The sequence below is a fragment of the Microcaecilia unicolor genome, chromosome 6 (assembly GCF_901765095.1).
Source record: "Microcaecilia unicolor chromosome 6, aMicUni1.1, whole genome shotgun sequence".
NCBI classification, from domain to species: domain Eukaryota; kingdom Metazoa; phylum Chordata; class Amphibia; order Gymnophiona; family Siphonopidae; genus Microcaecilia; species Microcaecilia unicolor.
In genome coordinates, this window is record NC_044036.1 from 84,880,949 (window position 1) to 84,902,759 (window position 21,811).

A 21,811-nucleotide genomic window follows, 5' to 3' on the forward strand; every position below is an offset into this window, starting at 1 on the left:
CAATTAACTTCTTTTAGCAGTGGTGATACGTGCTCATATCGAGATTCACCAGCAATAAGTTTGATGGCAAAATTTTGAACAGATTGCGATTGTAATCAATTGATAGAATACTTACGAATACAATGCTCTCTCACAGCAAGCATAGAAATAAAGGTTAATAAATAAATACAAAAATAAATTTAAGCTTATATATTTTTGTTGAACAAAAAGCAGTCACATTAACCAGAGAAATGTACAAATGTTGGATACTTGGAATGCCCTCCTGCGAGAGGTGGTGGAGATGAAAATGGTAACAGAATTAAAAAATGCGTGGGATAAACACAAAGGAATCCATCCACAGAAGCTTAGCAGAGATTGGGTAGGAACACCGGTAATTGCGAAGCAAAGCTAGTGCTGGGCAGACTTCTACGGTCTGTGACCTAAAAATGGCAAAGACAAATCAAGGTCAGGTATACATATAAAGCAGCACATACGAGTTTACCTTGTTGGGCAGACTGGATGGACCATACAGGTCTTTATCTGCTGTCATCTACTATGTTACATCAAAACATATAGTATAAGAATCAATATAAGAAAATCTGCCATCAAAAGTTTTGTTGTTTTTAAGTATTTAACCTCTTAGATCTGTCCCTAATCCCCCTTCTCCTACTGTCCATATCCCCCACCCTCCCTAGCCAACCCATAAATTATCAAACCTCTTCCCCCCTCCTTATCACAATCATTATTCTCTTAATAAATTATCCCATTAGCACAACTAAGAGAACCCAAAGCTATAGAGACTTAAGCTCTTCTACTCCCTCCAGCAGCAATCAGTGAGAGAAATTAAACTGTCAAAAAATGTGTCCCTCCCCTCAGCTATCCACAGGCTTAAAAAAATAATAATAAAGAAAAAGTGTCAGTCTAAGAACACAAAGATAGGCAGCTCAATCTGGGCACAGTACAGGAACCACAAATAGAGGAAAAGAATGCAATGCCTAACTCAGCAAACAGTCCACTAACTGAAGAGCATTAAACCGTGCCTACGTTTAGTACAGTACTGAAACCAAGAGAAAATAAAGAAGGAAGAAACCACAGCAAAGTAGTGCACAACTACTCATAATCTGTAATCACAGAAATGCTAAAATACCTTCCAAATTGTGATTCATTGTAACCAGGGTCCTAATGTTAGGGCTTCATGTATGGTTAGTGGAAATTCTGCAGTCTTATATCCTCACCATGACAAGCATGACAACTACTGCTTAAAGAGAAAGCTTTTTTTTAATAAGAGTTTCTGACATTTAAGGTCCTTTTACTAAATAGTAGTAAAAGGGGCCCTGAGTAGTGGCGGCTGCCATTTTTGCCACAGCAGGTAAAAAGGCCATTGTGTAGATACAGACCTTACTACCACCCATTGATGGTCTCCTGAGCTAACCCGGCAGTAACCATATAGCGTTTGGCACTGCCTGATTACCGACGGGTAACCTCCTGTGGAAATATTTCCACTAGCACTAGAAATGCCAGGCACTCGGTAGTTCCAAATTTGCTTGTGGTAATCAATGGGGAAGTTTAAAATAATAAGACCATTCTTCCCGAGGACTGTCTTCCGCAATCTAGTACAATCATTAGTACTCAGTCATCTAGATTACTGCAACTCACTTTACGCTGGCTGCAAAGAACAAATACTCAAAAAAACTCCAAACAGCTCAGAACACGGCAGCCAGACTCATATTTGGGAAATCAAAATACGAGAGTGCAAAACTCCTATGAGAGAAGCTACACTGGCTCCCATTCAAAGAACGCATCATGTTTAAAGTATGTACCCTGGTACATAAAATCATCCATGGCGATGCCCCAGCCTATATGTCAGACCTGATAGACCTACCATCCAGGAATGCTAAAAAATCTTCTCGCACATTCCTTAATCTTCATTTCCCCAACTGTAAAGGTCTAAAGTACAAATTAATGCATGCATCAACCTTTCCTTATATGAGCGAGCAATTCTGGAACGCAATGCCACATAACCTGAAAGCGATCTATGAATTGACCAACTTCCATAAAGTACTAAAGACTCATCTCTTTGACAAGATATACCATGTGAAACTCTCACACATATCCAGAAATGTAAAATAATGCCTTCTGTTTTATTATTATCATGTATTCCATTACCATGTAACCCAAAATCCTTCTGTAACACCAAATGTCTACTCTCTTCTCATTTCCACTATCCATGATGTATTGTAAGCCACATTAAGCCTGCAAAGAGGTGGGAAAATGTCGGATACAAATGCAATAAATAAATAAATAAGCCCACGGCGGTAGTTCCAAATTTGCTTGTGGTGGGCTTACCACTGCTTCGTAAAAGGGCCCCTTACTTAGGTCACAGTCGAATGTAAGCATACATCCATGTGGAGGAGTAGCCTAATAGATCAGCAGGTTGAAAACAAGGGAAGTCAGAGTTCAGATTCCACTGACACTACTTGGTGACTTTCGGCAAGTCACTTAGGGACCCTTTTACTAAGTTGCATTGGGTGCTAACACGTGTCTAACGCACCTTACAATGGTGTACTGTGGGTGCATTCAGGCACCCTGTGATGGGTGCAAAATTAGTGTGCGCTAACCACTGATTTTTTTCCCCCTAATCTCTGACACCAGTGATAGGAATTGGACTTCCTGTATAACATAGAAACATAGTACGTGACAGCAGAAAAAGACCTGTATGGTCCATCCAGTCTGCCCAACAAGATAAACTCATATGCGCTACTTTATACGTATACCTGACCTTGATTTGTATCTACCATTTTCAGGGCACAGACCGTAGAAGTATGCCCAGTACTAGCCCTGCCTCCCAACCACCAGTGCTGCCATCCAATTTCCGCTAAGCTTCTGAGGATTCACTCATTCTGAACAGGATTCCTTTATGTTTATCCCACGCATTTTTGAATTCCGTTACCGTTTTCATCTCCACCTTATCTGTGGTCTCCTATCGGGAGTTTTGAGGTGTCAATTGTTTAATTATGTAATATCGTTGGTCCTTTAAGTGAATTGCGTATAAGGTATAGCTGGTACAAACCTAGGCAATGTTGCAGTTTTACTTTTTGGTAAGGGTTTGTTTCTTCTGTTTTTTTTTTTTTATTGTTTACACTGCTTTGTTCATAGCAGTTTCCCTTTGGATTTGTGTTTCTTTGGTTTCCTGGGGGGAGAAGCGGGTAATCCTACCAGGTAATGATTACTTTCCCCAGATGGAGGCATTGAGCACCAAGCAAGTAAGGGACTGACTTAGAAGGCCTTCAGGAGGCTCCAACTGGGTCAGGCTCTGAATTCAGGAGCACTGACTAAGGGGTGTTACATATATTTGTCTATAACAATTGGTTCATGTGCTTGATATGGGCATAAATATCTGAAGCCTCACCTTTCCACATGAAGACATACCCCTTAAATAAAATAATCTGAGGGTCTTTCCCATCTCTGTCCTCCCCTTGAACCTCAACTAATTTCACTAATGTTCCCATCCCCTTAGCCCTCTTGGGCGCTACTCATGAACAAGGCCGCATGTTAGACTTCATGTCCTCCTATCCCACTGGATTCATCAGCTAATTTGATTGGAAGCCAGTACCTTGGTTAGATCACTTCCAACTCCACTTTACTATGGATCTTGTATGTCAACTTAAACAAACACAAACCATTCAACCTCATACCCACTAGAGGTTAAATCAATTATGCCATCTTCTGGTTAGTATTGAGCAACTCCCCTACCTCCTGTACTCCTACACAAGACTCAAATCCATCTGGGACAGTAAGGCGATGACAGTGCTGGACAAAATCGCTCCACTTACAACAAAAGATCCAGAGAATGAGACTCTCTCCATGTTTTACGGAAGAACTAATCATCCTGAAACGGAAATGTAAACACCTTGAAAACAATGGAGAAAGAACAATAACATATCTAACAAACTTAAAAAACTATTCTCATAATCAAAAGCCTAACCTCTACCAATTCTGGCGATTCTACGCATCAAGTAGGCCCCTCCACACAAGAATTAGCTGATAAATTCGCAAATATCATTCAAATTGAGAACAGGATATCTAAAGACACCCCAAACAAGGAGTTCTGCAGGGTTCCCCGCATCCTGTTCAATTACTTTATGTCATCCCTCAGCACAATACATCTGAGACTCAATGAACTAGTACTATCATATGCTATGACATCCTACTTCTCCTATCATTACATAAGTACATAAGCACTGCCACGCTGGGAAAAGACCAAAGGTCCATCAAGCCCAGCACTCCGTCTCCGACAGCGGCCAATCCAGGCTCCAAGAACCTGGCAAAACCCCAAAATTTAATAACGATCAATTGACCGCTGCAAATAAAGACCCAACTCAATCAGTAATGGCAGGCATGAATGTTGTCAGTAGCTGGGCCTTGACCAACAAACTAAAACTGAATGAGCAAAAAACCAAGATACTATGGTTCAAGAATCAGGGAACTGTGGTTCCAGCTTCAGTAATATTGTCCAATGGTCAAAACTTTGCAGTAGAGTCAGAAGCCAAAGTACTAGGAGTCTTGATGACTCCTCTCTCACATTCTCCTCACATATTAACTAGCTGTGGAAGAAATCTCTATTCAAAATGAGGCAGCTTCGTGTTGTTAGATCACTCTTTGATCAAACGTATTTGTGCTGCTGGTACAAATGCTGATCCTACTACACCTGGATTATTATGTCTTATTTCTTGGTATTGTGACAATATCAGTGGAAACTACAGATCATGCAGAACACTGCTGTCACCTTTTTTTTAATCAAACTTCACTGGCTTCCATATCAGATAGAATCAGGTTCAAAACTGCCTACTTAGCCTTTGAAATCTTACAGGGTTTTACATCAGATCTAACTAAAGTGGCTTCACTATGCTAGGAAACAGAGATTAACCAAATGGCTCCCTTGCCTACAACGGACTAGACAGGTTCACTTCCACTCCAGACTATTAAACCCCCTTCAAGAGTTGTCAGGTAAGAGGAGAATAAAGAACCGCAGCACTGGGTTGGACCGGTGATCACTGCATACCGTGAGTGGCGCCAGCCATCAAAACAGAGAAGCGCACGTCATGTAAGTAAACTAATTATCCCAAGAACGCTAGATCCTGCTAAATCACACCCCTGCGACATAACGCTACCTTCGCAAGACAGAGACTTCGCAACTCTTAAGGAGGACAAGATTGCCATGTAAATACGAGGGTCCGGGAGAATAATCTCCAATGCTGAATACAACAATAATCTTCTTTTAAATATAACTGAAATGATACCATAATGAACACCACCAAACTGCTCCTTCCAATCTACTCCTAGATGACCCATACCAAAAAATTCAAATAGACTACGTCAATGCCAGATCCGTAGTAAACAAAACAACAATAATAACAGACTGGATCACGTCAGAGAAACTTGAGCTACTCTTCATCACTGAAACCTGGATCCACGATCAGAAGGACCCTATCAACTTAAATCTAAGTCCTCTAGGATACAAAATCACCCACTGGACTGGAAAAGAAAAAAGAGGAGGGGGCATAGCACTCATATACCGATCTCACCTCACAATTGAAACCACTGCGGAATCTATAACAACCAAATAGGCTCAATCAGAATCCACCATAGAACCCTGCTCAACCACCTAAATTGCGTCCTATTCTACAGACCACCATGTAACTGGAACGAAAGCCAGGCGGACTTCATGGACTTCATTTCAAATACATGTGTATCTAACTCCAATACACTAGTATTAGGAGACATTAACCTTCACCTTGAAGACCCAAACTCTACCAACGCATGAGATTGCAAGGACTTTCTTCACTTATGTGACCTTACATGGCCACACATGCAAACAACCCACGTGAAGGGTCACACACTCGACCTCATCTCATATAAATTGTCCACTGATCAGAATCTAACCACAACACAAACTAGTTGGACAGAAACACCATAGACTGACCATTACAAACTAAACCTAGCCCTAAAATGGCAAAAAAGGGGTTCTCCCCACACACGAGAACACACAACTTATACCACAAGAGGACAAATAGACCCGAATACTTTCTGGCAACAGATATACAATGATTGGACAGCACAAACAGAATCCATATATTACCTCTTAGAATGGGACAAAAGATGGTTAGTGTATCAGGGTTTAAGAAAGGTTTGAATAAAATCCTGGAGGAAAACTCCATAGTCTGCTATTGAAACAGACATAGGAAGCAATTGCTTGCCCTGGGATTTGTAGTATGGAGTGTTACCACAATTTGGGTTTCTGACAAGTACTTGTGACTTGGCTTGGCCACTGTTCATTGACATGTTCCAAACATTTTATTGACCATGGGTACTATCTCCATAGGCCACCACTACTCCAATGGCGTCTACATAAGCGAAAAGATTAAAATCATGTGACTGCTGCAATGTATCCAAGGTCTGGAGAAAAAGACTGAAGGGGAGAAAGCACCAAGCCTACATTTCTTGTATCAGGCGGTAAACCTATTTTTGTTAACCCAAAAGTTCTCCCTTCAAGAAAAACAGACCTGCAATGTCTGACAGTGACGCTGTAATAACCATAAAGGGGCTCAGCCATGTTCTCTAATGTATGTAGTTACCTAGTAAATAGTCAAGAGACTCTCTAAGCAAACGGGATTATAGTACAAACGGCCTGGCTAGGCCATACGGTCTTTATCTACCGTTGGTTTGTAAAAGGCTCGCTCAGGTCTGGTGCAGTGTCACAGTTGATCGCTTCCCCTTCTATCAATATCGCTTTTTCCAGGGACGTAAGGCTAATCAACAGCAGAAACATTATATGAACAGAAACTATGAATTTTTATCATCTTTATAGCCCTTTGTTTTAAAGAGAAGGCAGATGACACTATCTTTAGCCTCGCAGAAGAGTGCACAGGCCGTAGGCGCATTTCCCCCAGCAGAGGGCGGCAGCGGATTTCTGATCGCTGCAGCTGGTGGTGGTGGGGGGGGGTCGCCGCCGGGAGTGATTCGCTCCTCCGTTTAGGTTGGGGGAGTTAACGCTCGTCTTGGGCTGCCTTCGAGGCGAGCGTGACTGTTCTCGGAGGGCCTGCGGGGGAGGGGTGGAGGAGGGAGGTGGCAGGGGCGGCGGGCGGGGATTCTCTATGCCCGCACCCGCCGCTGCAGCAGCAGCAGGGGAGGAGGGAACAAGGCGACAGCCGCAACAACAGGAAGAACAAGATGGCAGCAGTGCAGGAAGAGGAGAGCCCGCTGCCGGCCGCCGCCGCTGTCGCCGGCTCGGCGAGAAGCTGAGAGGAAGCACTGAGAGACGGAGCTTCGGCAGCCGCCCTCGCCCCGTGAGTTCCGGCCGCGCGCTGCGCTGGGGAGAGGGGACGTGCGGGGCCCCGGGGTGGCGGAGGAGGCAGGCCGGGCCTGAGGCCTCTAGGCCCCCATCCTTCATCTCCGACGGAGCCGCAAGAAATAGGCCCGGGGTGGGTGTACTTTGTTACTCCTCCTTATATCAGCTGCGCTCTATAGCATAGTCAGGGCTTGGCCTCAGTTGTAATCAATTAACATTCACTGGGGGGGGGGGGGGGGGGGGGGGGGAAATATAACGAGGTGGAGAGAAATGAAAAAGGTTAAGGTTTGTGGAGGGATGATTTAGAGCTCGTTGTGGAAATTATTTTCATTTAGTTAGGGAAAACTGAGATGCTTGTTTCACCCAAGCAACCGAAGCTCTAAGGCTATCACAGCGAGCAGGCACTGTAAAGACTAACGTCCTTCTAGTGAGTGATGCTTCAGAACGACACGAAACGTCAAGCGGGGAAAGGCCTTAAGCATTGCCATCGATTATCAGATATGTTTAAGATCCCTTTTATGTAATGTTTTTTTTTGAGGGGTGGTTGTTTCTTATCATAATTCACATTAGGGCAGACTGGTATTCCTTCTTCCCAATTTCTCATTTTTTAACTTCCTGGTTAGGTCCCATCAACACCCAGAATTTATGGTTTATTGTAGTCCCTTTCATGGTAAAGATAGAGCAGGCAGGTTACTGTAATCAGTTTGCATGCTTCATGAAAACCGATTATATTTGTTTGGCTCTCTCATTCAGCTGACCACCTCAACTACACTGAAGTTACTATTGAGGAAACTACACTTCTCCTTTCTTCCTCAAAATGTACCACCTGTTCCTCTGATCCCATTCCCACCCACCTTCTTAATGCCATCTCTCCTGCTCTTATTCCTTTTATCTGTCACATTCTCAACCTCTCACTTTCCACTGCGACTGTCCCTGCTGCCTTTAAACATGCTGTGGTCACACCTCTCCTTAAGAAGCCTTCACTCGACCCTACTTGTCCCTCTAATTACCGACCCATCTCCCTCCTTCCTTTTCTCTCCAAATTACTTGAGCGTGCTATTCACCGCCGCTGCCTTGATTTTCTCTCCTCACATGCTATTCTTGACCCACTACAATCTGGTTTTCGCCCTCTCCACTCAACCGAAACTGCGCTTACTGAAGTCTCCAATGACCTATTACTGGCTAAATCCAGAGGTCAATATTCCATCCTCATTCTTCTTGATCTTTCTGCTGCTTTTGACACTGTCGATCACAGCATACTTCTCGATACCCTGTCCTCACTTGGATTCCAGGGCTCTGTCCTTTCCTGGTTCTCTTCCTACCTCTCCCTCCTCACCTTTAGTGTTCACTCTGGTGGATCCTCTTCTACTTCTATCCATCTGCCTGTCGGCGTACCTCAGGGTTCTGTTCTTGGTCCCCTCCTCTTTTCTATCTACACTTCTTCCCTTGGTTCATTAATCTCATCCCATGGCTTTTCCTACCATCTCTATGCTGATGACTCCCAAATCTACCTTTCTACCCCTGATAACTCACCTTGCATCCAACCAAAGTTTCAGCGTGCTTGTCTGATATTGCTGTCTGGATGTCTCAATGCCACCTGAAATTAAATATGACCAAAACCGAGCTTCTCATTTCCCCCCCAAACCCACCTCCCTGCTCCCCCCGTTTTCTGTTTCTGTTGATGGCTCTCTCATTCTCCCTGTCTCCTCAGCTCGAAACCTTGGGGTCATCTTTGACTCTTCTCTCTCCTTCTCTGCTCATATCCAGCAGATTGCCAAGACCTGTCGTTTCTTTCTTTACAACATCCGTAAAATCCGCCCCTTTCTTTCCGAGCACTCTACCAAAACCCTCATCCACACCTTTGTCACCTCTCGTTTAGACTACTGCAATCTGCTTCTTGCTGGCCTCCCACTTAGTCACCTCTCCAGTCGGTTCAAAACTCTGCTGCCCGTCTCATCTTCCGCCAGGGTCGCTTTACTCATACTACCCCTCTCCTCAAGACCCTTCACTAGCTCCCTATCCGTTTTCGCATCCTGTTCAAACTTCTTCTACTAACCTATAAATGTACTCACTCTGCTGCTCCCCAGTATCTCTCCACACTCGTCCTTCCCTACACCCCTTCCCGTGCACTCCGCTCCATGGATAAATCCTTCTTATCTGTTCCCTTCTCCACTACTGCCAACTCCAGACTTCGCGCCTTCTGTCTCGCTGCACCCTACGCCTGGAATAAACTTCCTGAGCCCCCTACGTTTTGCCCCATCCTTGGCCACCTTTAAATCTAGACTGAAAGCCCAGCTCTTTAACATTGCTTTGACTCGTAACCACTTGTAACCACTCGCCTCCACCTACCCTCCTCTCTTCCTTCCCGTTCACATTAATTGATTTGATTTGCTTACTTTATTTTTTTGTCTATTAGATTGTAAGCTCTTTGAGCAGGGACTGTCTTTCTTCTATGTTTGTGCAGCGCTGCGTACGCCTTGTAGCGCAATAGAAATGCTAAATAGTAGTAGTAGTAGTAGTAACAATGCTATAATATTTATTCCCTAACATAACATATTAATGCCTATTATCATTGGTCCAGACTAAGGGGCCCATTTACAAAGGTGCAGGAGGGCTAACGTGAGTAGCACGCGTGCCCAATGGTAATTCTGAGTTTGGCGTGTGCTGAATCCCTCGATAGAAAATATTTTTCTATTTTCTACTGGGGGGGGGGGGGGGGCATTCCTATTAGTAACTGGCAGCACGGCCATGTTGGTGAATGCTGCATGGTTACTGCACAGGTAGTGCGTGGAGCCCTTACCACTGTCAGTGGCTGGCGGTAAGAGCTCAGGCCGTAAATAGGTTCGTATGCCAGTTTTAATTTTTGTGCACGCCCATTTCCCGGCCCATTAGAAAAAGGCATTTTCCCCAGCCAGGGCAAAAAGTGGCCCAGCACGTGCCCAAAAGACACGTCCACTTTACCGCAGGCCACTGTTTACTGCGGGTTTGTAAAAGGACCCCTAAGTAATTAGAGCGGTGAGTAAGCAAATTTATATATAGTAATGGCTTTTATAGAACAGGAAGGAGATGAGCTGTCCATTTTGATTGAACACCTGACATTCTGCTTGTCTGTATTATGTATGTACCTAGCTAGAGGAGAAAATTCCAGTGGAAAAGTTTTTATTTATTTCAAAATGTGCAATAAAACCCCACAACTGTTTTATTTGAACTTTTGAGAAGTATTTGGTAGTGATCTGTATTTTTCCCCCAAATTGTCTTCTCATCCTATGTGGTTTGCTGTAGGTAGCAGAGGGACCTACACCAACTCAAGGGCTCAAAAGATGATGCCTCTGAGTGACTCTCAGTACCATTCGTTTGGCAATAGGAGCTCCTAGTGAAGCAGCTACTGGCATCTCCCACTTCCTTTGCTTGAGTATATCACCTTTATATCATATCTAGGCCTGGATGGTGCCAGGACATCAAAACATAGATCCTTTCTTCAGGCTGACTCTATTTGTCTGCTGTATTAGAGCATGAAGCTCCTTTGAGCAGTGTGGAGCCAATATCTTCCATTCCCAGAACCTGTCTTTCTCTCTCTCTCTGGTTGATGGCAGCAGTTTTCTTCTGCTCTTGTTTATTCTAGCTCAGTCAGAACCAGGATGGGATTTAGTGCCATGAGTCTTAATACTCCTGAGGGATTTTTCTTTTGTTGTGGCTATATTCTGGCTCAGAACTTGACAACAGTGAGCTCCTAAGTATCTGTCCAGGTGTCATTTCATAGAGTGACCACATCTCTCTCCTGCCTTCTCAGTGACCAGATTCTTCTGGAGATCTCAATGTCCTCTCTGAATTGCTTTACGCCATCATTGTGGATGTTCTAGAGCAGCCATTCCCAATCCAGTACCCGGAGCACGCTTAGTCCGATTGGGTTTTCAGGATAGCCATGTGAATATGCATCAGACAGATTTGCATGCAATTGGGGTAGTACGTGGCTTGGATCTCTTTCAGGGAGAGAAAACTAACAACTTATAGCAGCAGCTTCAGAGAGCATTTTCCATCTCACAGATAGGCTGCAGAGAATACCTTCTCCTGCTTTAGACTTACCCCTCTACCCACCCACCCCTAGAGTGACATGTCTTATATAACCTCCCTATCAACCCACTCATTACTTTACCTCACCCATTTCTATTCTTCTATCACCTTCTCCCACTACTCCAACCAGAGTTACACCTAATCACACTGACCACCCTTCAACATCTTCAGTCCTTCTGTGACTGTTCTCTTGTGCTTGACTGCTTAAATATTTTAAATTTAAATGCTTTACTTTTTGTCTATTAGATTGTAAGCTCTTTGAGCAGGGACTGTCTTCTGTGTTTGTACAGCGCTGCGTACACTTTGTAGCGCTCTAGAAATGTTAAATAGTAGTAGTAGTACGTGCTCACATCTTACCACATGGCAGTAATGATATGGGCAGAGGCAAATCTGGAGGTATTGCTTTATGCAATATTTCATGCACTGGCAGTGTGCTGGTGGGCTTTCTAAGCTATCATTGGCTGAAGGCTGGAGAATGGAAACTCGTCCAACAGATCTGTGAAAAGGATCCAGAGGAATAGGTATCATGACAATCCCATGGCCTTACAAGCTGTTGTATATTTTTCTCCTCTGGCCCTTTTAATAGATTAATATATCTCCACACAACACATAGGGCCTGATGACCCTAGATTGAGCAAGGTGCCTCTGATATAGGGCCAAGAGAAGTCATACCTCAACAGTTTGCTTAATTTCTTTGAAGGTGTGAGTAAGCATGTCGATAAGGTGACCCAGTTGCGTGTATCCAGATTTTCAGAAAGCTTTATACACAATTCTTTATGAGAGACTTCTGAGAAAATTAAAAAGTAATGGAATAGGAGGTAATGTTCTGTTGAGGAATAGGAATTGGTTATTGGACAGAAAACAGAGAGTAGGGTTAAATGGCCATTCCATAGCGTCCCCTCAGATCAATCCAGAGACTTGTGGGTTATGCCCCTCCTCTAGCAGGTTAGATAGAGAGAACTCAGAAGTTTGCCTCAACTGAGCATGTGCAGCCATTCCAACTTCAGTATTCTCTCAATCTAGCAGGTAGAAGGGAGCATACCCTCTTCTCTTCCCCACTTTCCGTCTCTGTTGACAACACCCTCATCCTCCCCGTCTCTTCAGCACGCAATCTCGGAGTCATCTTCGATTCCTCCCTCTCCTTCTCTGCCCATATCCAGCAGACAGCTAAGACCTGTCGCTTCTTCCTCTATAATATTAGCAAAATTCGCCCATTCCTCTCTGAACAGACCACCCGAACCCTCGTCCACTCGCTCGTACCTCTCGTCTTGACTATTGCAACCTTCTCCTCGCTGGCCTCCCGCTTAGCCACCTATCCCCCCTTCACTCTGTCCAAAATTCCGCCGCACGTCTTATCTACCGCGTGAACCGATACTCTCATATCACCCCTCTCCTCAAGTCGCTTTACTGGCTCCCAATCCACTACCGTATACAATTCAAGCTTCTCCTATTGACCTTCAAGTGCACTCAATCTGCTGCCCCCCATTACCTCTCTATCCTCCTCTCCCTGTATGTTCCCACCCGTAACCTCCGCTCTCAGGACAAATCACTCCTATCTGTACCCTTCTCCACCACCGCTAACTCCAGACTCCGCCCCTTCTGCCTCGCAGCACCTTATGCCTGGAACAGACTTCCTGAGCCCATACGCCATGCGCCCTCCCTGCCCATCTTCAAGTCCTTACTCAAGGCCCATCTCTTCTCCCTTGCTTTTGGCGCCTAACCACCTTCCCCATTCCTGTTACCTACACTGACTACGTAGTCTGTTACCGTTAGATTGTAAGCTCTGTTGAGCAGGGACTGTCCCTCCCCGTGTTTAAACTTGTACAGCGCTGTGTAACCCTGGCAGCGCTATAGAAATGCTAAGTAGTAGTAGTACAGTGCAGCTCTGTGGAAAAGACTCCTATCCCGTTCCCTCGGGTGTGTTGAGATCTTTCTGGGGTTGAGGTGCTGTGGCACAGCTTGGGATACACCTGGTGGTGCCAGGTCCCTACCCTTCTCCCCCTGTCAGCCTGAAGAAAGAAATTGGCTGTTTAGTCTCCTGTCTTAAAAAAACCCCAAAACAAAACTCTAAAGCTTGAGCCTGACGGGCCCCCACAGCATTGTTGTTTTCCTATTACTGAGAAATTGCAGTTCAACTTGCTGAACGTGAGTAACACTTGGGGGAAATCAGATAGGGCTTTGGTTATGTCTGTGCTGTCAGAGTCAGTGAAGCGATGCTCGCGTTGTGGATCGCGGAGGTCGGTGTCAGGGTCCTGTGAAGCTTGTTTAGGAAGCATAGGAAAGGCTATTTCGGAGCCAGAGGACGCGGGGTAACCGCTGAGGCATCGGGGGGGGGGGGGGACCCAAAAGAGTTTGGCGGGAAAACTTACCTCCGCGTCGACGCGCACCTCCGCCAGTGCCATTTTTTCTTTGGGGCCTTCGGAGCAAGGGCAGTGCGTTAGTGGGCTCTCCGGCAGTAGCGATGCCTGAAAACAGACTGGTATTGAGCCCAGATCCGGCGGTTTCGGGTTGTTTTCCCCCAGAATTTGTTCTTTTATTACATAACGCGTTTTTGCTCCGTTCCGGGAGCGCGCGTCAGCCGCAGGCTATGTTGAATGGGCCTGTTTCCTCATGCCCAGATATTCCTCAGCAGCCTTCAAAAAGAGCTCGGGTGTTGCTAGAGGAGGCGGGCGACGTTTCGAGTCACTCAGACTTCGAGGGTGACCCGGGGTCAGGGAAACTCGGGGCCTGAGTCCGTGGAAGAAGGTGAACTGCCTGCGGGGGAGGGGGATGACCCCACCGCGGCTAGATTGTTTAAGGAAGATGAACTTCATGGGCTTATAGGTCAGGTGTTAAGTGTTAAACTTATCGGCTCCTGATACTGCTATTCCGCTCGCGGTGAGCACGTCTATTATGTCAGGAACTAGAGCTCCGCCGAGGTTTTTTTTATATTCATGAGGTGATGCACGTGCTCATCAGGGCGCAATGGGATTTTCCAGAGGCTAGTCTTCGAGTGGCACGGGCGATGGGCAAGATTTGTCCTTTGCGACAGGAGGACGTAGATTCCTTGCGTTTGTCCGCTGTTGATTCTTTGATTTCAGCGGTAGCGAAAAAGACGGCTTTACCCGTGGAGAGCGGTGCGGCGCTCAGGGACCCGCAGGAGAAAAAGCTCGAGTTTGGGGAGGAATGGGCCAGGGTGACTACAGACGTGGGTTCTGGATGTGATAAGTCCGGGTTACAAGCTAGAGTTCGCTCGTACCCTGCGAGACAGTTATCTCGAATCTCCTTGCAAATCTGCAATAAAGTACGCGGCAGTAAAGATACCTTAGCAGAATTGCTGCGGTTAGAAGTGGTGCTATCACTGCCAGCGGACGAGGTAGGTCTTGGTCGTTACTCGTTTCTTTGTGGTTCCAAAAAAAGGAGAGGGACCTTTTGTCCAGTGTTAGACCTAAAGGCGGTCAACAAGGCCCTGGCATTGCGTCATTTCCGGATGGAAACTCTTCGCTCGGTGCTAGCGGCGGTACAGCCAGGAGAGTTTTTGACATCCCTAGATTTAAAAGAGTCCTACTTGCACATTCCGATCTGGCCTCCTCATCAGAGATTTCTTCGTTTTGCAGTGTTGGGACAGCATTTTCAGTTTCAGGGCGCTGCCATTCGGGCTCGCCACAGCTCCTAGCGCATTCTCAAAGGTAATGGTGGTAGTAGCGGTCGCTCTCCCTACCAGAGGGTTTCAGGTTCACCCTTATCTCGATGATTGGTTGATCCAAGCTCCCTCTTATGCAGAGAGTATGAGGGCAACTCGAGAAGTAGTAGTTCTTCTGCAATCTCTGGGCTGGGTGATAAATTTTCAAAAAGTCATCTAGCCCAACTCAGACATTGGAGTACCTGGGTGTTCTCCTGGATACCGGTCGAAGCAGAGTTTTTCTGCCGGGTCAGAGACAGTTGAAATTGTCAGATCAAATTCCCGCATTCTTCAAAAGATGGCTTCAAGGGCCTGGGAATTATGTTCAAGTGCTCGGGTCCATGGCATCGACTCTAGAAGTGGTGCTTTGGGCTCGGAGTCACATGCGTCCGTTACAGTGGCATGTGCTCAGCCTTTGGTCTCCCCTGTCCGAGGACTATGCGATACAGATTCCGTGGTTGCCACAGGCTCGTTTTGCTCTAGGGTGGTGGCTACGACCAGAGAATTTACTTCGGGGTATGCCTCTAGCCACCCCGGATTGGCAAGTGGTGACGACGGATGCGGTCTGTCGGGTGGGGAGCTCACTGTCTCGGGCATGCAGCTCAAGGGACTTGGTCACCAGCAGAGATCAATTTGCTGGAACTTCGAGCGATCCGGTTAGTGCTTTTGGTCGTTCGAGATGTTTCTCAGAGGTAGTCCGGTTCGAGTCCTCTGCGACAACGCAAGGACAGTAGTGTATGTCAATCGCCAAGGGGGAACGCGGAGTGCTCCTCTGGCGAAGGAAGCAGCAGTGCTTTGCCGTTGGGCAGAGAGCCTTGACGCTGTTGTCGGCAGCCCATATAGCAGGAGTTGTAAATGGACAGGCGGATTTTCTCAGTCGGAATCGTTTGGACGCCAGAGAGTGGGAACTTTCTCCGTCGGTCTTCCATCAGGTGGTGGATCGGTGGGGAGTTCCTGTGATGGATCTGAGGGAGGTCCAACGCCAAAGTGTCCCGGTTTTTTTCAGCAGGGGCAGGGAGTTTGGGTCCGAGGGCATAGATGCTCTCCTTCAGCCGTGGCCGACGGATCTTCTCTATGTTTTCCCTCCATGGCCGATGTCAGACGCACGGTGGCCAGGATTTCTCGGTATCCGGGTGCGGTAATTCTGATTTGCTCTGGATTGGCCCAGGCGGTCCATGGTATGCGGATCTGATATGTCTTCTGGTCGACTAGCCGTTTCATCTGTGTCGGTTTCCGGACCTTCTCGTGCAGGGTTCAGTGGTAATGGAGGATCACTCTCCATTTGCGATTACGGCTTGGCTATCGAAAGGTCGCGACTGAGGCGTAAGGGTTACCTGGAAGCAGTTATTAGGACGATGTTGCAGGCTCGTAAGCGTTCTACTTCCACCGCGTATGCCAGAGTATGGAGAATGTTTGTGTCTTGGTGTGATGGGACGGGGATTTCTCCCAGGCAGCCTCTTTGCAGTCTATCCTAGCCTTTTTGCAGGCAGGGTATGGGAGTTGTCGTTGAGCACTTTGAAAGTTCAAGTGGCGGCTTTGGCATGTTTTAGAGGCCGCTTGGGGGGAAACAGTCTTTGGCCTCTCACCCAGATGTAGTTCGTTTTCTCCGTGGGGTAGGACATGTGAGACCTCCGCGAGTTCCGGTAGTTCCAGCTTGGAATTTGAATTTGGTACTCAGGGCCTTACAGCGGTCATCGTTTGAGCATCCGGCTAAGACTTCTTTGAAAGATCTCACCTTGAAAACAGTTTTTTCTGGTAGCGATGTCTTCGGCTCGACGGGTGTCGGAGATTCAGGCACTGTCGTTTAGAGATCCCCTTTCTCCGCTTCTCGGAAGCGGGGGGTATCGGTTTAGGACGGTTCCCTCCTTTGTGCCTAAGGTAGTCACACGATTTCATGTTAATTAGGAAGTGGTGTTACCTTCTTTCAAGCGAGAAGATTATCCGGATTCCTTCCGAGAGTTGCGGTATTTAGATGTTCGCAGGGTGCTGATTCGTTACCTAGAAGCGACGAATCCATTTCGGAAGTCATCACCTGTTTCTTCTCTTTGCTGGCAGTACAAAGGGGAACATGGCCTCTAAGGCCACAATGTCTCGATGGCTTAGGGAAGCAATTGAGTCGGCGTACCTTTTGATGGGAAAGATTTCTCCTCTTCACATTAGAGGGCATTCCACTAGAGCTCAGGCGGCTTCGTTTGCTGATGCCCGTCTGGTTCCGGTGGAGGACATTTGCAAAGCGGCATCTGGTCATCGCTACATCCTTTTACAAGACACTATCGTATTGATGTGGTTGCGCGTTGGGATGCAATTTTTGGGGCGTTGGTTTTAGCGGCCGGGTTAGTACGGTCCCACCCTTGATGAGGATTGCTTTGGTACATCTCACAAGTCTCTGGATTGATCTGAGGGGACGCTATGGAAGGTCTGATAATTTTCTTTCCATTAGTCCCTCAGATCAATCCAGAGTCCTGCCCTGGGATCAGTTGTTGCGCTATCCGATTCAGTAATGTCAGTTTGTTCATGTTCCGGTTATTGTTGGACCAATTTGATGTTAGTGTGATTTTCTGTTAGACGTTCTATTTCATAGCAGCTTGGAGAATTCTCCAAAAAGTTTGGCTGCTCTGTCAGAGGCAGGAGACTAATTTATAGTTTAACTAGTATAAAAGGCCCGTTTTGGTAGGCAATGAAACGGGCGCTAGCAAGGTAATCCCCCCCCCCCGCAGCGTCCTTCCTGTCTCCCCTGCCCCCCCTGCAGCCTCCCATCTGGTCTTAGGACCCCCTCCCCACCAACCCTCCTCTGCCCCTGCAGCCACGCATGTGCAGCGGCCCCTCCTGTCTCCCCTGCAGCCTCCCATCTGGTCTTAGGACCCCCTCCCCACCAACCCTCCTCTGCCCTGCAGCCACGCATGTGCAGCGGCCCTCCTCTCTCCCCTGCCCCCCCCTGCAGCCACCCATGTCCAGCAACCCTTCTCTCCCCTGCAGCTACCCATGTCCAGCGACCCTCCTCTCCCCTGCCCCCCTGCAGCCACCCATGTCCAATGACCCTCCTCTCCTTTCCCCATGCCCCCCTGTAGCCACCCATGTCCAGCGACCCTCCTCTCCCCCTGCCCTCCTGCAGCGTCCCTTCTGTCTCCCCTGCCCTCCCTTTCAGCCACCCATCTGGTCTCAGGACCCCTCCCCACCTCCCTCTTCCCTGCCCCCCCTTGCAGCCACCCATGTCCAGGCACCCTCCTCTCCCCCTGCAGCCACCCATGTCCAGCGACCCTCCCCTACCCCCTAGGCGCATCACCCAAACCCCTACCCCTCCCAGCGCATCACCCAAGCCCCTACCCCCCCCCTCCCCCCCCCCCGGTGCACATCAACCCCCTCGCCACCCGCAGCTGCCAATACTAACGTCTGTCTGGCCGCTGCTGCGTCTCCTGTTAGCAGCAGTGGCCGGTAGAAAAAGAAAAAAGCCAAAAAAGATTTTAAACCTGAAACACGGCTCCATAGACAGCCATCTGGCATTGTCTGTCATCTCTGCAGCCGCTCCTTTTCTCCCCTCTGACATCGCAGCGCTCCTCCGGGGTCTTCCTGCAGGGGTAGTGACGTGGAGGGAGAGGAGGAGCAGCTGCAGTGACGAACAGCAATGCCAGATGGCTGTCTACGGAGCCGCGTTTCAGGTTAAAATCTTTTTTTGGCCTTTTTCTTTTGTACCTGCCGCTGCTGCTCCACAGGAGAAGCATCAGCGGCTGGATAGCGTTAGTATGGCGGCTGCGGGTGGCGAGGGAGTTGATGTGCCCGAGGGGGTGGGGTTAGGGGCTTGTGATGCGCCGGTAGGAGGGTTCTTGGGTGATGCGTCGAGGGGGGGTAGGGGCTTGGGTGAGCGGAGGGGCTTGGTGTTGCGCTGAGGGGGGGGGGCACTGAGAACTGATGGTAGGCAGGGGAGGAGTAGTTTTCCCCCTGCCTGGCTCGCGGTTTTGCAGGGCAGGGGCTTTTGGTGTTGCGCTGAGGGGGGGGCACTGACAGCTGTTTCCAGGCAGGGAGAGGAGTAGTGAACACGCTCTGCGTGTTTCCCTACTCCTCCCCTTGCCTTGGAATCAGCTGTCAGTGACATCACTGACGTCAGTGCATTCTAAACTGCCTAGCAGACCACCTCCGAGGGAGCCACGGTCCCAGGCACATTAGAACTTTGGAGGTCGAGAATTATTATATAGGATTTCCTACTGCTTTGGTATCTTATACTGAAGTTGGAATGGCTGCACATGCTCAGTTGAGGCAAACATCTGAGTTCTCTCTATCTAACCTGCTAGAGGAGGGACATAACCCACAAGTCTCTGGATTGATCTGAGGACTAATGGAAAGAAAAAATTATCAGGTAAGACATAATTTTACCTTTTTCTCAATGGAGAAGGGTGAATAGTGAAGTGCCGCATGGATCTGTACTGGAATGTGCTATTAATTTAACATATTTATAAATGATCTGGAAATTGGAATGACAGATGAGTTGATTAAATTTGCAGATGACACAAAACTATTCAAGGTTTGTTAAAACACATGTGGACTGTGAAAAATTGCAGGAAGACCTTAGGAAATTGGAAGACTGGACATCCAAATGGCAGATGAAATTTATTGTGGACAAATGCAAAGTGATGCACATTGGGAGATCATTCCGAATCATAGTTACCTTATGGTAAGGCCCACCTTGGGGGTCCGTCACCCAAGAAAAATATCTAGGTTGTCATAGATAATCTGCTGAAATCTTCTGCCCAGTGTGAGTGAAGGCCAAAAAAGCAAACAGGATGCTAGGAATTATTAGGAAAAAGGATGGTAAATAATACTGAGAATACTATAATGCCTCTGTATTGCACCATGGTGCGACCTCAACTAGAGTATTGTGTTCTGTTCTGTTTGCTGTATCTCAAAAAATATATACAATTAGAAAAGGTTCAAAGAGTGACCAAAATGATAGGGATGGAACTCCTCCTATATGAAGAAAGGCTAAAGAGGTTAGGGCTTTTCAGCTTGGAAAAGAGACATCTGAGGGGGGATATGATGGTCTGTAAAATCTTGAGTGGTGTAGAACGGGTAGAAGTGAATTGATTTTTCACCTCTTTCAAAAAGTATAAAGACCAGGGGACACTCAATGAAATTACGTTGGAAATACTTTTAAAACAAATAGGAGGAAAATTTTTTCACTCAAAGAATAGTTAAGGTCTGAATTCGCTGCCGGAGGATGTGGTAACAGCAGTTAGTGTATCTGGATTAAAAAAGGCTTGGAAGTTCCTGGAGGAAATGTCCATAGTCTGTTTTTAAGATAGACATGGGGCAAGTACTGCTTGCCCTGGGACTGGTAGCATGGAATGTTGCTACCAATTGGGTTTCTACCAGTACTTGTGGCCTGGATTGGCCACTGTTGGAAAGCAGGATACTGGGCTAGATGGATCATTGGTCTGACCCAGTATAGCTATTCTTATGCTCTTATGTTTGCTTGTTCTAAAGAGTCATTTTTCATGGTGAACTGTTTGTGCCTTATATGAAGATGATTCCTGGTTCCAGACTTAAGAATACTTTTTCTTAATTTCCCCTTTTATTTTCTAAGTTCTGGAAAAAGAACATACTGACTAATTCCTGAAGTCAAATGTTTATGGCCTACACAGTTGATTAATTGGTTAGGTTGGCTGAAAACAAACAAGAGACCTGTCTTCCAAGGGACTTGGTTTTTATTTTTTGTAATCCAATGAAATATTGGAAAATAGTAAAAAAGGACCGTTTCTCAAAAAAAATGAAATGGGCACTAGCAAGGCTGTCTTGTAATGGTGATTATGTTTTAAGGCTCTCGTTGAAGTGATTTCTTCTCTCTCCCCTCCATATCCATTGATTCTTCCCTTCCCTCCCATCCCCTCCGTATCCCGCGATTCTAACCTCCCCTCCACGTGCAGTGATTCTCCTGTGCCCTGCCGTCCCCTCCGTGTCCCGCAATCTGGCCTTCCCTCCATTTTCCAGTGATCCTCCTCTGCCCTGCCATCTGCTCCTTGTCCCGCGATTCTGGCCTCCCTCCATGTCCAGCGTTTCTCCTCTGCACTGCCCTCCCCTTGGTGTCTGCGATTCTTCTCTGCCCTGCCCTCTCCTCCATGTCCTGTGATTCTCTCCTCTCCTGCCATCCCCTCCCATGTCCAGCGATTCTCCTCTACCCCTGCCCTCCCATCTGTGTCCAGCGATTCTCCTCTACCCTGCCCTCCCATCCCTCCATGCCATCGATTCTTCTCTGCCCTGGCCTCCCCTCCATGCCCAGCAATTGTCCTCTGCCCTTGCCTCCCCTCCATGTCCAGCGATTCTCCTTTGCTTTACCCTGCCCTCCTTTCCATGTCCTGTGATTCTCCCTTGCCTCCCATCCCGTCCATGTCCAGCGATTCTCCTCTGCCGTGCCCTCCCATCCATGTCCCGCGATTCTCTCCTCTCCTCCCATCCATATCAGTTCTCCTCTGCCCTGCCCCTCCCCTCGATTCTGTCCTCCCCTCCCATGTCTAGCATTCCTTTGCCTTTACTTGTCTTGCTTGAGTTCGTAACATCCTGACATCAGTTCACCTCCAGCGTTCCCTTCCCTCTCACTGTTCCACCCTCTGACGTCATTTCGTCTTTACGCGAGGGCGGGACAGTGAGAGGGAATGGAACGCTGGAGGCCTGCAGACGTCAGGATGTACGAACCCAGCCAGCCATGGGACGTTGACGGTACAAATTTTTCATAAAGAAATCCTGGGGGCAAAATAATTTTCCAA

At 47.2% G+C, this 21,811-nt stretch overlaps 1 protein-coding gene across 4 annotated transcripts in view; it reads left to right on the plus strand.

Moving 5' to 3' along the window:
- Positions 1-7,118: 7,118 nt before the first annotated feature.
- Positions 7,119-21,811, plus strand: part of RC3H1 (ring finger and CCCH-type domains 1) — a 343,910-nt gene continuing 329,217 nt past the window's right edge. For all 4 annotated transcript variants that reach the window (XM_030205363.1, XM_030205364.1, XM_030205367.1 and 1 more), the window contains exon 1: positions 7,119-7,325. The gene's annotated coding sequence lies outside the window, so the exon portion shown is untranslated. The remainder of the gene's footprint in view (positions 7,326-21,811) is intronic.